The sequence below is a fragment of the Sorex araneus genome, chromosome 2, assembly GCF_027595985.1.
Source record: "Sorex araneus isolate mSorAra2 chromosome 2, mSorAra2.pri, whole genome shotgun sequence".
In the NCBI taxonomy this organism is placed as follows: domain Eukaryota; kingdom Metazoa; phylum Chordata; class Mammalia; order Eulipotyphla; family Soricidae; genus Sorex; species Sorex araneus.
In genome coordinates this window covers 217,705,662-217,708,786 of record NC_073303.1, presented here as the reverse complement: position 1 = coordinate 217,708,786, position 3,125 = coordinate 217,705,662, and positions in this window count along the sequence as shown.

Sequence of the window (3,125 nt, the reverse complement as noted above, 5' to 3'; positions counted from 1 at the left end):
AAATCCTACTAGATCATGGTTTTGTGAGTCTTTTGATGTATTTTTGAGTTTGGTTCACTAAGATTTTGTTGAGAGTCTGTATATTTGTGTTTATCAAGGATATTGGTTTTTAATTTTCTTTCTCAGTGATGTCTTTTTTGATGTTCAGGTTATACTGGCCTCTGGTTGAAAAGAGTTAAGTTATCTTATTGTATTAATCCCGTTATCAACACAAAAGAGCTCCTTTTTTCTTTCTGTCTTCTGTCATTTAAAGTCTATTTTGTCTGAAATAAGTATGGCCCCCTGATTTTTTTTTTTCCCAAGCGTCATTTGCCTTTTTGTTTGTTTTCTAGTTCTTTGAAAATGTTGAAGTTTGCTTTTTGGGTCACACCCGGCGATGGGGTTACTCCTGGCTCTGCTCTCAGGAATTACTCCTGTCAGTGCTCAGGGGACCATATGGGATGCTGGAAATTGAACCCGGTTCAGCCGTGTGCAAGGCAAACGCCTTACACGCTATGCTATGGCTCCAGCCCCAAAGTTTGTCTTTTGTAAGCAGCAGAAGCTTGGATTTTATTTCCTGATCCATCAAGGCATTCTGTACATTTTGAACAGGGATCAATCCATTGACATTTATTCAAATATGTAAGGGAATTTGTTGCTATTTTCTTTGAGGATTTTGTGTGTTTGGCCTGGAGCGGTAGTACATCAGGTAGGGCGTTTGCCTTGCACGCAGCTGACCCGGGTTTGATTCTTCTGCCCCTCTCGGAGAGCCTGGCAAGTTACCGAGTATATACCGCCCGCACAGCAGAGCCTGGCAAGCTACCCGTGGTGTTTTCGATATGCCCAAAACAGTAACAACGAGTCTCACAATGGAGAGGCTACTGGAGCCCGCTCGAGCAAATCGATGAGCAACGGGATGACAGTGACAATGAACAGTTTGATTTTGTTTTGTCTCTTTGACTTTCCCTTATTTTCTCTACTTGCACTTTGATATTTCTAACGTAGTAATCTGCTTCTATTTGCTTCTTGTTAGTTTCTTCTAAGTACCATGTAGTCTAAAGTTCTAAACATATACCCCTTTGGATTTTGGTTTTGGGGTATCTGGCTGTACTTGAGGATCACTCCTGACTTGGTGCTTGGGAATTGCTCCGGGAAGTGCCCAAAGCACCATGTGATTCTAGCATCCACACCTAGGGCCTCTCACATACAGGGCAAGTGCTCTAACACTATGCCATATTCCTGGTCCTTAATCTCCCTTTTTTTTGGGGGGGGCACACTCAGTGGTGCTCAGGGCTCACTCCTGGTTGTGTTCTGGGGACCCTATGGGGTGCCAGGGATTGAGCCCCACTTGGCTGTGTGCAAGGCGAACATTCCACCCACTGCACTATCTCTCTGGCCCCTTAATTTACTTTTCAAAACTCAAGCAAGCTGGTCTAGGAGCTGGAGAGATAGAACAGAGGATAAGAGGTATGCCTTACATACGGCCAGTTGAGGTTTGATCTCTGACACAACACGGTCCCCTGAGAATTGCAGGGTTGTACTGGAAGCCAAACCACAGAATGGCTTGGGTAATCCCGTGAACCACATTCATGGCTCTCACTTCGGACTGCTGGCCCTGTCGTAGGGAGGGTCCTTCTCACTCCTTATCCAAAAAGCAAGTAAATCTTGAGTTCATTGATTTTGAGAGAGAGAGGTTTGGGCCATACCATGCAGTGCTAGGGGTTACTCCTATATCTGTGTTTAATCCTGGTGGGACCCAGGGGATCATATATGGTGCTTAGGATTGAATCAGGTACTGACCATATGTAAGCCTTACCTGATGTACTATTTTTCTGACCCTTGAGTTAACTTGTGGAGTCATTTTTTTGGAAAATAAAATCATCATCATCATCATCATCCCGTTGAACATCGAATTTCTCAAGCAGTCACAGTAACGTCTCCATTCGTCCTAGCCCTGAGATTTTAGCAGCCTCTCTTTACTCGTCCTTCCCAACAGTGCCGCATTAGAGGCTTTTTCAGGGTCAGGGGAATGAACCCAGCTTGTTACTGGTTTTGTCATATGAATACACCTTGGGGAGTTTGCGAGGCTCTCCCATGTGGGCAGGAAACTCTCAGTAGCTTGCCAAGTTCTCCCAGAGGGAGAAGTAGGCTATAAGATGTCTCGGCGGCTGTGAGGTTTCGGGAGCTTGCTTTTAAGTCTCTGGATGTTGGCCATTGGTGGGATTACACGGTGCCGGGGGCAGTCCCTGGGTGTGACCGCCTAGATACTGGAAAATGGGAAATCTGGGCGGAAGAGGCCCAGTCCCGATCCGAGCAGGCTTGGAAATCTCAGCCCCGGGTCCCACACACCTGGGTTCCTCTGCCAGTACCTTCATGTGTGAGGCTCGTCTGAACAAGTGGAGAGGGGCCTTGAGCATGGCTATGGCTAGGCTCCGGAGGTCTTTGGCCGCAGGAGCTCTGCTCAGGGCAGGGAGGGAAGCTGGAGCCCACCCCCTCCGAGGGGCCCCGGGGAAGACAGCCAGGCGGGAGGGCAATAGACTCTCTGCATCGCTCTCTTCCAGGAGCTTGCTTTTAAGTCTCTGGATGTTGGCCGTTGATGAGATTACAGGGCGCCAGGGGCAGTCCCTGGGAAAATAAGATACTTTATTTAAATACTGTGGTTTACGAAGTTGTTCATAATACAGTTGTTATGGACTTTTTTTTTTCTTTTTGGGTCACACCCGGCGATGCACAGGGGTTGCTCCTGGCTCTGCACTCAGGAATTACCCCTGGCGGTGCTCAGGGAACCATATGGGATGCTGGGAATCGAACCCGGGGGGTCGGCCGCGTGCAAGGCAAACGCCCTACCCACTGTGCTATTGCTCCAGCCCCTGTTACGGACTTTTGATGTTTGAACACTAATCCCATCACCAAATTGACCTTCCCTCCACCACGGTCTCCATTTACCAAACCACCCTCCAAGCCTGACCCCTTAGCAGACACACAATCATTTATTTTATATTGCTTGTTGCAACTAAATGGCTAAGGGAATTATGCACAATACTTCAGTAACAGAAAATGTGTGAAAATTGTTATATCTCCCCATGGGGTTGTCAAATCTTTGTGTAAAGATTGAGTAAGTTGTTGCTAATTGAGCCTTCAGTGTT